At 36.5% G+C, this 14418-nt stretch overlaps 1 protein-coding gene across 1 annotated transcript in view; it reads left to right on the forward strand.

The window, feature by feature from the left end:
* Positions 1 to 127: 127 nt before the first annotated feature.
* map3k22 (mitogen-activated protein kinase kinase kinase 22) overlaps positions 128 to 14418 on the forward strand; it is a 71211-nt gene continuing 56920 nt past the window's right edge. The window contains exon 1 of the mRNA XM_051881729.1: positions 128 to 856. The gene's annotated coding sequence lies outside the window, so the exon portion shown is untranslated. The remainder of the gene's footprint in view (positions 857 to 14418) is intronic.

Raw genomic sequence — 14418 nt, forward strand, 5'->3', positions numbered from 1 at the left:
GTTTTGACGTCATCGTGTGGAATTATGGGGAATGAAGTACAAATGTGGAGTTTCTCAAACTTCACTCAAAAAAAAAAAAAAAAAAAAAAAAAAAAACCATAAATCAGGGTTTTAAACTGTTTCGACATGCCACAGATGTTTGACGTATTTTCTAACCTCATATAAAATTAATCATATTGGATAATATTGGAAACATCATATAAATGACAGTAGTGCTATAAAATAAATCTGCTGTAATAATTTAGTTTGACCTCCTGATTGATATTATCTACACCCACCTACTTTTACTGTCCATTTGTTAAATTTTTTTTTATTTTTTAGTAGTTTCAGACCTGTCTCCCTATTTTTATAGCCATTTCGTCGACAGACAATTCGTTAACCACAGTCGGACGAGGGCGCCAGAATCTCACGCGCACCCCCAAGCCCTCTGTAGCACGCGCGTCATCGCTTCCTGAGGCTGACATTACACACTCGCTCCTCCGTGGAAAAACTCGGCGTCAGTCAATGTTTGCAGAGAGGAAACTTTCTTCCTTTGACGGCGCGCAGTCGACGAGATTTGCAGCTTTCTCGAGCACACACCGCTCCATCTATTTGGATTACTGGCATCTGCGACTCCAAAAAACATAAACCGCAAAGCTTTTCGGAAGGTGGATTTGTGCGGTTCTCCTTAATTTGTGCGTGTCAACTGTATTCAAGTGCGCGCGGCTTCCGGATATATCACTGTTTTTACTGTATCACTCGCACAAGAGAATTTTCGTCTTCACGGCGTTTAAACCCAGTGAATTGCTAGCTTTGAATCGCAGCTTGGTTTAATTTGTCTTAAGTGTCAGCTCCAGCATGAAGATAGCCACGTAAGGTGAGTTCAATCTAGAATAATAATGACTGTATTTATATTAACGGTAGTGTGCAAAGATTTGCTATAGAGAGTAAAGTACAATTGTCATTGTGTTTGTTACACATAAGGCATTAGACACCAGTCCACATAGAACTGCTATTAAAGAAACGTATGCTGAGTTTATGTTGTGTTTTGTTTAGGCAGAACTTCACACTCTGTGAGTAACTAATGCTCATATAGTTGCTGAAAATATAGGCTACATGACATTTGTTGTTGTGACTGCTTGAACCTACTTGTATAACACTGTTTATCGTTATAAAATATATAAAACTATGTCTTAAAATATCTATATGAATGTTTTAGTATAGTCTATATCGGTCATTATATGGAATGGGACAATTTTCTATGAAATTTCTGTTAAATTGTGCCATCTCAAGCAAAATAATGACTATGTCTATATATATGTTAGGATTTGGATATGAAGAAGTAACAGGGTTGACAGTTTACTCTTCATCTAGCTAAATGATGTTTATTAGAAAGAGTATTTAATGTACTTTTTTTTTTTTTTTTCAAATTTTTGTCAGTAATAATTTTGTATATTGTACAAATTTATGGTAACAGGGTTGACTGATTACGTCCGTTACTGACAAAATAATAAAACAAATTGGAAGATAAAGTGTCTTTGATCTTCTTAAAGAGCATGCATAAACAACAGATATTTTTGTAATTTATGGAACTGTACATTTTTAACAAGAGGGGAATAATGATTTTAACAGGGTTGATGCATAACCTGAGTACACAAAATTATGGTAACTGTGTTGACTGTTTAAGATCGCCTCTTACTGACAAACTTGAAATGTTAAGATGAAATTATTTTAGACAGCCTTGAAGAGCACATATAAAGAGAGATAAAGGGGAATTATGATGTTAACAGGGTGGATGCACCTATAGCTGGTTTAACTAGTTAAATATATTTAAGCCATATTTGATACTGATATTAATAGGGATACTACAATAAAGTAGAAGATTGATGGAATGTGCTGGCTTGCTTTTTTTTCTTGCACTCTTCTTTCAGTCACTCATTATTCCCTGACTCTGAAATACTTTGAGTTTATGTTTGTTTACTAAAGATTGCTCCGCTTAATGAGTCATTAAATATAGGCTAGTGTTTCTGCAATGTGCATAGGTCTGTCTCAACCAAGCCTATGTTCAAGAATGTTTCTCATGGCATGAGGAAGAAATCTAGATGAACTTTGTACCTTCATTACGATGTTGACTGGGTTTTTTTAAACTAAGACACCAGCCGAGCATTACTGATTCATAATGCTCACCTTAGACTCGGGTGCAGTGAACCGCATGCATAAACAGCCTTTTATTGAAATCACATTTGGGGGAAAACATCCCATGCTGGAGATACATGAGTTGGATGGGATCTGAGTCATCTGACCTTAAAGTTTATCATCTTTAGACAGACCTGCTGCACTCTCGTGTAGCCAAATTCTTAGGGTTTGTGTTTATATGCTCTGGTTTAGGAGCATCTTGACAGGATATTCACCCTCCCTAGTAATGCAAGGAAAAATGATTAGTCTGTCAGTTAGATCATTAGACCCCTAAAGATTGAAGTATTCAGAAAATTTGTTCACTTGCCATCACACACAAATCTTCTTCATGTCTGATGGAAGATCTGTCCAGAGCAGACGGGAACATTTTGAGGCAAATATGTTGACTTAAAGGGTTAGTTCAACCAAAAATGAAAATTATCCCATGATTTACTCACCCTTAATCCATCCTAGATGTATATGACTATCTTCTTTCAGACGAACACAATCGGAGATATATTTTTAAATATCCTGGCTCTTCCAAGCTTTATAATGGTAGTGAATGGTGGGCGAGATTTTGCCGGAAGCTAGTTATTTAGTTAATAAAGTTTTAAATATGGATATTTTTCTTTAGAAAAACCCATCGCTTCGCTTCAGAAGGCCTTTATTAACCCCCTAGAGCCGTATTGGTTTATTTTTATCATGAATGGATGCATTTTTTTTTTTTTTGGACTTCAAAATCGCGCCCCCCTTTCACTACCATTATAAAGCTTGGAAGAGCCAGGATATTTTTAAAAATAACTCTGATTGTGTTCGTCTGTAAGAAAATAGTCATATACACCTAGGATGGCTTGAGGGTGAGTAAATCATGGGATAATTTTTATTTTTGGTCAACTATCCTTTTAATTTCAACCTGACTCATATTTTTGGGAATCCATAAAGAACTGTTTTGGGAGAGAGTTGTTGAAATCTGTGATGAATGACCACCTTAGATTAGGATGTCGGAGAAATAGTATTTTATCCTGTTCCCTTAGAGAATGTCTGTTTCATAGCTGTAAGTCAAAGTGTTGTCTGTTCAGCCACAGATCTTCGTGATGGATCATTAGTTTTGGGCCTAATCTCAGCGCTGGCTGACTAGACATGGAGGAAATCACAGCGGTCTTATCACTTGCTTGAGTGATTGGACACGCACACGCCAAAGAGCCAAGGGCCAGGGGTCAGTGTGATTTGAGCGGCTCCTGCGGGCTCTTTCTCTAAAGCTGTGGAAAGAAAAGGGTTGGAGCTTTGCCTCGAGTTCAGTTTTGATAAAGAAAGAAAATCTGTTTTAGTGTAAGACATCAAAGTGTCTAAATTTGGGTCAGGGTTTTCCAGTTGAGAACTGGTCCATTATCTGTAAAGTGTTCATCGAAGATACCATCCAGTTAGTGTGTTAATTAGAAATAGTTTTCTTGGATAGTGATAACACGAGTTGCTTTTGAGGGTTTCTTATCTAATTTCATCCCGTTAAGCACTTTGGTAGTTCCCTGTTTTAATGAGACGAAAGGAAGCCCTTTAATTAGGTCCTGTGTGTCTGACAATGTGAAGTGCAGGTGAATTGCCCTTATCAGAAGGAGTGGGAGAAGCACTTAGCATGACTCGAGATTGAACAATATTGCCTTTTTATGACCAACACAATACAGATTATTTAGAATACAGACTATTTTTTTGTTCAAAATATTGTCTTTATTGTCCAATAACCAGATATTTTTTCTCTATAGTCAATTTTTATTTATATAGCTCTTTTAACAATGCATATTGTTTCAAAGCAGATTTACAGAAATGCGTGATGTTACTTTTTATATTATCTTAATGCCTAATTGTCTGCATTTAGCAGTTTAGAGATGGGTATCAGGATGGTTTACATATGGCGATGATATAACAATCAAACAATTAAGATTTTCTATGTAATATCTATCGCTTTACAGTTTGTAACTGCACTGTATGTATGCAGATACCGCTTGGTACATTTGTAGTACTTGCAACTTGGAGTTATTAAAGGGGTCATGACATGGATTTTATTTATTATTTTTTTAATGTTCCTTGAGGTTCACTTATAATGTTAATAAAGTTTTTTGCGCAAAAAAAAAAACAAGTATACATGCTGAATTGATCCGGTGTTAAGGGGCAGCTTCTTTAAAGGGTTAGTTCACCCAAAAATGAAAATTCTGTCATTAATTACTCACCCTCATGTAGTTCCACACCCGTAAGACTGCCAAAGTCATGCCCCCAAGTGGTGAACCATTAAAATTTCGAAACATTTATGACATAAAGAAGCCTCGTTTACTGAAATCACGTGACTTTGGCAGTTTGATACATTCTCCGAACCACTGATTCGAAACAAAAGATTCATAAAGCTTCGAAGCTTTATGAAGAAGTTTTTTTCAAATCACCCATCACTTGATCTTGTTGAATAAAGTCGTTATTTTGTTTTTTTGGTGCATAAAAAGTATTCTCGTCTCTTCATAACATTAAGGTTGAACCACTGTAGTCACATGAACTGTTTTAAATATGTCTTTAGTAGCTTTCTGGGCTTTTAAAAAGTGTTAATTATCTTGCTGGCAATGGAGACCTCACTGAGCCATCGGATTTTATCCAAAAATATCTTAATTTGTGTCCCGAGGATGAACGAAGGTCTTACGGGTGTAGAACGACATGAGGGTGAGTAATTAATGACAGAATTTAAATTTTTGGGTGAACTAACCCTTTAAGGCTTGTCAGTATACGGCCACTGTTATGATTGGCTAACGTCATTGCACAGTAAACAGTATCAACGCCCACTCGCTATTGCAAGTAAGTGTTTTGAAAACATTATCCATATAAAATCGTCATTTACAGACAAATCGTTATGAAATCATTTACGTTTTGTGACGCAGCTGCTGTCAGATCCAATACAGTTGGCTGCTTCATCTTTCAACAAAAGTTTTTATGCGAACTATCCATTACAATGTGCCTCGTTTACGAAATAAAATGCTCTGAACAAACATATAATTCTCCGACTCTATCCGGGGTTCCATTATGATAAACCATCCAATTGTTTCCAACGCTGCGATCTAGGGCTGCACGATTTATCGCGATATGGCAAAGGCTGCGATTATTTAATGCGTGGCTTGTCAGAGCTGTACGGCTCTGTGATCAGTAGTAAATGCTTCTCCATCTGAAAGCCAGAGGGTGCTCTTGCGCAGAAACTCAAAATATGCCCTGCAGCAGAAGAAGATAACACACATCATATCGCTGTAGCTGAATAAACAGAAGATTGAAATGCTTTGATTAATTAAACATGACTAATAAACACACGACTGCCTTATTCTGTGTAAGAAGCCAGATCATCTCACAGAAGGACGCTCAACTGTCGTTATGAAGTGAGTTTGGAGTAAAAACATGTTATTAAATGTTGTCTTTTGTTGGACAAGATGTTAATAAATGCTTCTCGTGTCTAAAAAGAAGTTTGACGCGTGTTGGTTTTTTAAATGTACATTATAAGTGATTCAAACTCGCAGTGCTTTCGGATGGATTAGCATTTGGAGCCATACTTCATTGACAAGCCGCGCATAAAAAACAATCGTAGCCTTTGCGATTTCATAATGGCACTAAGAATCGCGTTCAAGTTCAGTGTTATTTTTCGTATTGTGCGATATATTGTGCAGCCCTACTGGGATCTTTCTGAAGTCTGTTGGGTGGTTACTTATTGGCCAAGTTTAAAAGACCCTATCCCCAAGTCTATGATATTCTGGGCCCTAGAAATGGTTCATGTCTTATTAAATTCAACAGTGTTCCTCTCCTCAACAAGCCACACAATTTGAGGTATCATTCATGTCCGCATAAATGATGCTGGATGTAATGTGTCAAAGCTCAAACTCTTAACCCTTTAAGTAAACACAATAGTAGTGATGCTTGCCTTTTAAAGTTTCTTCCATGTCAATGAGAGACACTGTAATCACCCTGAATGTTGCGGCTTATTTTTGTTTTCCAATGTCATGTGTTGCTTGGGCAGCTTAAATTGATCTAACAGCAGTTATTGTTGTGAAACCTGGATATAGTCTCTGGCATGTTGAATTTGTTGTTGACTCGCAGTAAAAACCTCTACGTGTGAAAGCATCATTCACCTCCAAAACCGAGTGATACGTTTCAGATCCCCTTTTTAACCTGTCATGAGCAGCAATGCAACCTAAAGTGGTCTCACTGCAGGCACAGTGAAGGGTAATAATTGAAATTCCACTGACGTTCAGAGCAGATTTCTGCCGTTGTAATGATTTCAGCTGCCCTGGAGACATCTGCTACCATATATTAACACAAATGAGCGGAAAAACAAAGAAATTGTATGCAAGCATGGGTGTTTGTGAGCGAGTGGCGGCATACAATGATAACATATTATTGTGCAGATGGTGCTTGTTTTCTGTGTCTCAAAATATATGCATTGTGTGAAAATAATCAATGATTGCCATGAGACAACAATTCCATCATGATGCCTTTTTGTGAGTTGAGCTTGCTGTGTCTAATTTAATTGTTCAGGTTGGCCTCTATTACATGCAGTTGGTCAGCCCTCCGTTTATTATCTACTTGATCACGCTACGTATTTTTTGGGGGGCATACTGTAAAATTAAAATGACTAATACTGTAATGAAGAAGAAGGCAAGAAAATCTTTGTTTTTCATTGTTATTTCTAGAAAAAATATTTTGATGAAACTGCTTATTAATATTTGAAATGTTTTGTTCACCAAAATCAAGGTCAAGTGATGCAACTATTACACAGAAAAAAAAACAGGAAATAGTCATAGTGAGAATCTAAAAATCTCTGTGTGTCAAGATCAAGATGTCTTTTAAAACATCAAAAAATTGGTAAAGCAAGTTTATTTCAGGCTGTAAAATGTGTTTTGATTAGTGCTGTCAATCGATTAAACGTATTACTCGCACATTTTTTCTGTAATTATTCGCACCTAACATTAAATTAATTATAATTATATTTTTATATTGTATAATTTCACATTGAAATGTAGAAACAACAAAAAGAAGATATGTTTTAAGTATTTACTTAATGACATTTCTTTACTAAGTTCTATGATTGAAGGCCAGTATCACCGATACCAATACAGCTACTGATTTTTCTCAATTTCTGGGGTAATTATAGCCATTCACTTTTAATTTAAGTGAACTTCACATAAAACTAAAATAATAAATGTCACATTTAGCAATGCCTTTAATATAGCAGGGGTCAATGCTAGAGGATTTTTTCTGCTGGCTCAGTCAGGCCTGCTCTGCCAAAATATATTGATTAATCCTTATTAAAGTTACAAAAGTTATTCAGTCAATTTGTTTGATTAAAGTTAATGACAGACAACAGCAGGTATATTAGGCTGCTGTCACTTTAAGACCTGACACACATGACACAGATCTGACACGCATCCGATGTCCTCACAACTCTTTATGGTCATTTAAGACTGTGCTTACGAGGATACTCACCAATAGCGGGCATAATTTTGTGTGTTTCTGTCCGTTCAAGCATGAAAGAGAACTCAATGCAAGTGAGTGAATACAAAGAGCTGCTTCACAGACCTTACGCCAGTATATCTTTGAGTTCTCTTTTGCGTCTTATCGCACTTGAATGGTTTAAAAGCACTTGAATGAATGACAGCGTGATCATATAATGTGAAACTAGCCAAAAGATGCCAGGAAAAAAACTATGATACGTTGATATTTTTAGAGTTATAAATTGTACGAAAACATTTTTTGAAAATGGAATAAATGATTTTCAAAACTACAGTATATGATACCCACAGAAATACAAAATAGTGCATTTCCAAAAAGGCAGATTTTAAAAAGTTTTTAAAACATTTTCTTTATCATGAATATTCTTATTTATTATTGATCCATGCTTGCCTGTTATAGATCACTTTTTTCCTTTAGCTGCATGACAGTCATCCTGCTACTTTGTCTGCCTGGGGTCTATCTGCTTTTTTGTTATCTACAGAAATGGTTCCAGACCGAGGTGTGTATATTGGCAAGGAATCTATACTGCAGAATGTATTGTCTGCTAGGGGAGTGTGCTGTAGAAGCCTGCGCGTCAGTGAGTTTTTATATACGTGTAAGTGTGTGCGCAGGCAAGCAGGTGCACCTCACCCGTGAAAAAAACTAATGCAGAAAAGTAGATTAGGAGCTCAGGGTGTGAGATTGGCTTTGCTTTATACAAGTCAGACTCTCCTTGGTGGTCCCAAGGAGGGATTGGCTATAGCAAAGCTGATGTTGTGTCATTTCCCAGAAAAGCTGCCTGCCACAACCTGTGAGTCACCGAGTTGCTGACAAAAAAAGGAGAGTTGTCCTTGTCGATGAGAGCTGACCTGTTTGGTTTACTCATTGCAGGAACTGTGATTCTAACCACACTTGCTAGGGCAACAAATGAAAGAAGAAAACACCGGCGTTTTATTATTTAGATCATATGTGTGGGTGTTTCCATGTTAAGAAAGGTCTAGCACTCATTTGACCTATTGCCAATGTGGTTTTGATCATAAAGGTTATATTTTATTTTTAAAAGGCACTTAATGAACTTCATTATGAGTCAACTTCATTTCATTTTGTGTTGCCCACACTGTTTTGTCTACACTTTTTCACTCAGTGCCAAACAGGTACATTACATCATCCTTTAACAAAGAAATGTTGATATTCTATTTCCTCTTTCAGTGCTGAATTGCATTGAATAGCAGGATCCATTTTAGTCACGCTCCTAATTTTCATATAGTAATTGTTAGTGGTGCACTGATATTAAAAGTCTGGACCATATCGATAAGCTGATAATTATTTAACTAATAAACTGATAAATGGCTCATATTTAAATGACACTGCACTATTTTGTCTAAATAAATTAAAAATAAAATGGTATAAGTAAATATAGGTGTCACAACCTTATAATATACAATATTAAAAATGCATATTAATTTTGAGGTTTGTTAAAGTTTACTTTAATAGTGCTTCTGAAGCAATGCGTTTGTGTATGAAAAATATCCATATTTAAAAAGTAAAATATCTAGCTTCTGCCAGACCGGCTTCCGTATTTAACTTAGGAAGAAAGAGTAACTGCCGTCGCGTCAGTTAAGCTTTTTCTGTAAGTTGAATAGGGAAGCATCTGTAAGTTGAATAGGCATAAGCATTTTGAACTGCAAGAGGCATTACACTTTCTTCCTAAGTTTTTTTTTTTTTTTTCTTCAAGTTATATTTATGGGCTTTTTGTACCTTTATTCAGAAAGGACAGTAGAGAACAGACCGGAAAGCACTGGGCAGAGAGAGTGGGGCAGGATCGGCAAAGGACCTCGAGACAGGAATCGAACTCGGGTCACCGTGAACGCATTTGCGCTATGTCAGTGCACTAACCACTAGGCTATCGGCACGGACCTTTCTTCCTAAGTTGAATACGGAAGGCGGTCTGGCGGAAGCTAGATATTTTACTTTATTGATTGATTAATTGATTAATCGATTAATCGGATAAAAGGACCAATTTTCTTACCTGTAGCAGCTCACTCGGTTTCCTCCACTATTTTTAGGGTGTACTCACACTAGGCACGGTTGCCTTGAACCGAGCCCGAGTGCGATTTGTCCAGCCTCCTCCCCTCCCCCGCTGGCCCACACTTAGGCCGGAGCACGCTTACGTCATATATGATGCAACTTTTTGAATGGAAGAAAATGGGAAGAAATGCACTTTCGCTAAGATACTGCCTAATATAGGCTATTTATAATTTATGCCGCGCAGCGATTTACAATAACTCAGAGGATTATTACGAAGGCAGCTGACATTAATGACTTTACTCGCAAACTACAATTCCTGTTCATCAATAAGGTGAGAAGCAGACCCGTTATAAACCCAAATACACTCGAATTAATTACGTGAATTGATAAGCGTACTATCAAAGTAGTAATAAAGATGTTTGCTGTCATAATGATGACTGTAGCGCACACAAAAGTAGTAGCTGTTCCGTGCTCCGGCACGGTTAGTGCTCACACTGCATGCGAACTGCGCTCGAGCCCAACTGAACTGTGCTCTGGCCCACCTCTTCCAAGTGGGCCAGGGACGGCTAAACGAACCATGCCTGGGTATGGAACAGAGCGATCACACTTGTCAAACAAACCGGGCTTTGGGGGTCAAACGCGCTCGGGCACGGATCAGAGTGTGTACACCCTTAGATGCATTTTGTCCATATAAATGCGTTATTTGTAATTTGACGCGACTGGCTGAAGTTTTCCACGCACGGTGGGCAGACGCGACTAATTGATAATGACATTCGTTGTCAACAATTTTCATTATCGATAATTATTGATTTTATCGACTGGTTGTTGCAGCCCTATATTATTGCTATTGACCACGTCACATGGGCCACAAAATAGCTAGTACTGAGTTTCACTGTGATAGACTGTGCCATTCCTAACCCTTTTACAAATAGATGCAGTTTCACATTAGTGCTGCTTATGTGTTCAATTACAATCAATGAGTTTTTTCTGCTTAACACTGGGAAAGGGAAAAGCATTCCACAAGTCATTAAGAGCTGCAGCTGGTGAGCCGTCCTCAGAATTCATGGAAAAGAGGGAAATACCCTACAATCCGGCTCACCTTGACTTGACTTTGTTTGGAGGGATGATGTAATATGTTGAAGGGAATGTACCATGAAAGCTGACTTCATTCCTGCCAAATGTCCACCCTTGAAGATGGCGGTGAATGTCAGATGACCTGAATCTGTTACATAATGATAGTCACTAAACTTAACAAATTTAACTACATGGTTAGTTTCTCATTTGCTCTTTCATTTGATTCCCACATGCTGTGGCTTTTAAAAAAAAAAAAAAATCCCTGAGATAGTTGTCGAGTCAAGCCAAGCTGCACAGTCCTCAGCAAACGTCAGTTTGACAGAACGTCAGACCGATCTAGAGAGTTGGCATCAAGCGTGTGTGGCATGAATGGCAGGTTGTGCGGTGGGTGCACGGGTAAGCAGGCCGCTCTCGTGCTGTGTGGAGTGACCGAGCAGATGGGCTGGAGAGCTGGTGGTTGGTGCCAGACGCAGCGAGGGCAGAGGGGTTTAGTGAGATGCTCGCCGCCATGTTGGAGGACCACCTGCTTTTTGGCAGCATGTCAGTCCCTCGGTGCTTAAATGTGTTTATAGCAGCCGCAAGGTCAATGTGTATGCGTGTGTTCCTTTTTAAATGGATTTTGAGATGCCAAGTTGGAGATGTGACTGTACATATCCTTCAAAAAATCTAAAGAGATGCCCACAATGCAATAATCCTACCTTAAAAAGAAGACACAGTTGATGCTGGCACAGTGATTGATAACTTAATTATCTTAATAAAGATTTTGCTGCATTTGTTTGTCAAGCACTAGTTCTTAAACACTGTAAAAAAAAAATAAAAAAAAATAAAAGAATTGTTGTTCCAACTTAAAGTAAGTGTTGGTGCTGCCTTAAAATTTTAAGTTTAGTCAACTTGAAGTTGTACTAAGTGACAACTTGGATATTTGAGTTGACTAAACTTAAAATTTTAAGGCAGCACGAACACTTTAAGTCAACACAATTTTTTTTTTTTTTTTTTTTTTACAGTGAAGACAGTTTTTTTGTGAGGTCTATTAAATATATTAGATAAATGGTTATGTATTATAAAATTAGTGTAACATGACAAGTAGCTAGTTTTAAAAACCTCAAAAGTCTATATCCTGTATAAAATGGCCTGTCTTGACCTTCTCAACTGTACTGTTATAATCGTAATGTTGATGGTAAATCGATATTCAATTAATTGTAATAAAAACAGTTTTTAATTCTTAACTAATTTATTAAATTAAGAATTCATTTAATTAATGGTCAACCCCATTTCCCATTCTGTGTAGTTACTTTTGTAGTAATTTTCTAGAATTAACACAGAATCAATTTTTTTCTTTCTTTATACACATTCTTGGTTTGTTTAGATCATTAACTGTTAACCGACAAGATTATGTTAAATTAGACTTTAATTAAATTAGATTGGATAAGTGTCTGTAACCCATTAATACTATCAAAATTTGTTTCCAGGGGTTTGGTTTGTGTATATATGAGGAATAAATGGGCCTGTACGCAAAATATATTTCACTTACGTAATTAACAGATGAACAAAACGAAAGAAAAACAGTGTGACAAGTAGTATATGCTGAGTTTCGGTTCATTTTTGTGACATGTTTCACAAATGCTGAATGAGAGAGGTGGCTTCGTGAGTCCAACGCCGGTTTATGTTTCAGTTTCACTTTAAATTAATTTGTTTTTGTTTTGACGTTTAGCTACTTATATTTTTCGTTCTTGTTCTGAATACTGTTAAATTGAAAGGATTTGTTATGGAGGGGAACTAAAATGGTAAATCTTTTTACCGGTACTTTACATTATTTCTGAATGTAATAATAAAACGCGACTTATACGCAGCTTATCTGTTTTTTGTTTTCTTTTTTGTTTTTTATTTCAAAAACACAATTTTATATGTGTAGTGTATTTTTTTTTTTTTTTAACCATGCAGCAAACGTTTTAAAAAGATCTTGAAAAATTTCTTTAAAATTACCTAAATTACTTTTTAAACCATTTAACTGATAGTGTTAATCAGTCAAAATTCTTACTGTCGGTTAATGGTTAACCAGTTAATTATGAGCATCCCTAGTTTGTTTGACTTAAAAAAAAAAAAAATAATAATATATATATATATAATATATACATATATATACATTTTTAAAAAAAAAAATATTTTATTGAAATATGATAATTTTTATATATTTTTGAAATATCAGCCCATTATTGCTTTATGGGCCAAAATTTTAATGTCGGTGCATCTCTAATATTTTATTGGCAGGTCTTTTTTCTTTAGTTTATCGTTTAAAAAGTTGTATTGTTATTTAAATGGTGTTGTTTTTGTTTTTTTTAGAGTTCTTCCACCAAATATCCTTTCTCAAATGTGCTCTGAGAGCTTTGGGATTTTGTGACTTGTGTGTTTTGTGCGCTGCTCTGCCCTGCTAGTGTGCACTGAGCATACGCCTTGGCTTGAGCTCTGGAAACTTACAGCAAACCCTTTTGTGTTTCTGTCAGGAGCCCAGACATTTTTCTGCGCTGACTGTTTCTTCAGAAACTCAGGGACCATGCAAGCCTTAGAAACAAAGAGGGGAAAAATAAAGAGCAATGAATGAGGCTTAGAGACAGAAAAGGATGCTTAAAGATATGCCAGGGAGAGGAGGTGTATCTGAGTTTAGATTCCCACTGAGCCAAACTCCAGTAGTAACTGGTAACTGTGTATCACTGTAAAGGAATGTCTGTGAAGAGATTACCTCTTTTCAGTTTTACATCAAAAGAGTCTTTTATCAGAGACTTTCTGTAATTAAACATATAGCACACAAAGTTCACCCTAGATTCACTGCTATTTAGTGTTTGCAACTTCAGGCATTTGCAGTCTTTTTTGCTGGTATTTGATACAAGACAGCATCTTCAGTGTCAGTTTTCCATTACTGAAATAAGCATATTTGACAGTCCGATATGGACAGTTGCTTAAGAAACAAAATCTTAGAAAACAAGATGTATTTTACAGAATGACAGCTGAAGTAAATGTGAGTGGTGCTATCTTAATCAGAACTTGCCATCATGAGGCTAACCTGTTCTGAGTGGGTTTTTTTTTTTTGCATGTTTTATCCTTAGCCAGGCGAAAAACATAAGTTTGTTCACTTAGAAAAGTAGTAACGTCTCCGCAACAAGTGGCATGTTTTTCTCACATTTTTGCACTGGACTAAATTAACACAATGCAAAATTATATTTAATTATTGTCTTTATATGCACCATTAGAACAATACATTGTAAAAAGTAAGATATAGTCCACGACTAGCTGTGCATTAAACAATTTTAATGCACGACGTGGAGGCAAAGAACCACCCGACACGGAGTGCATTCAAATAGTTCAATACACACAGCTAGCCGTGGATTATTCCACTTATACCATGGTCATTTGCCAGAATTTACAACTTAAAGCTGTTATTGATGTTTGCAGCACAGTATTTACCAGAAGGGTAAAATTTACGGTTATTTTCGTCAGTTACGGCTTATTAGATCTAGCGTTCTGTCCGCTTTAAATCAGACACAGAGATAAAGTAGTGCATAAGATTACATTTATTTCAGTGAATGAATTATAACATTTATTTGAATTCATTATCAAGAGATAGAGATGAAAGATGCGTATGTGAATTACCTGTCTGTTCAGCGT

This window comes from Ctenopharyngodon idella, chromosome 23 (genome assembly GCF_019924925.1).
Source record: "Ctenopharyngodon idella isolate HZGC_01 chromosome 23, HZGC01, whole genome shotgun sequence".
Taxonomy (NCBI): Eukaryota; Metazoa; Chordata; class Actinopteri; order Cypriniformes; family Xenocyprididae; genus Ctenopharyngodon; species Ctenopharyngodon idella.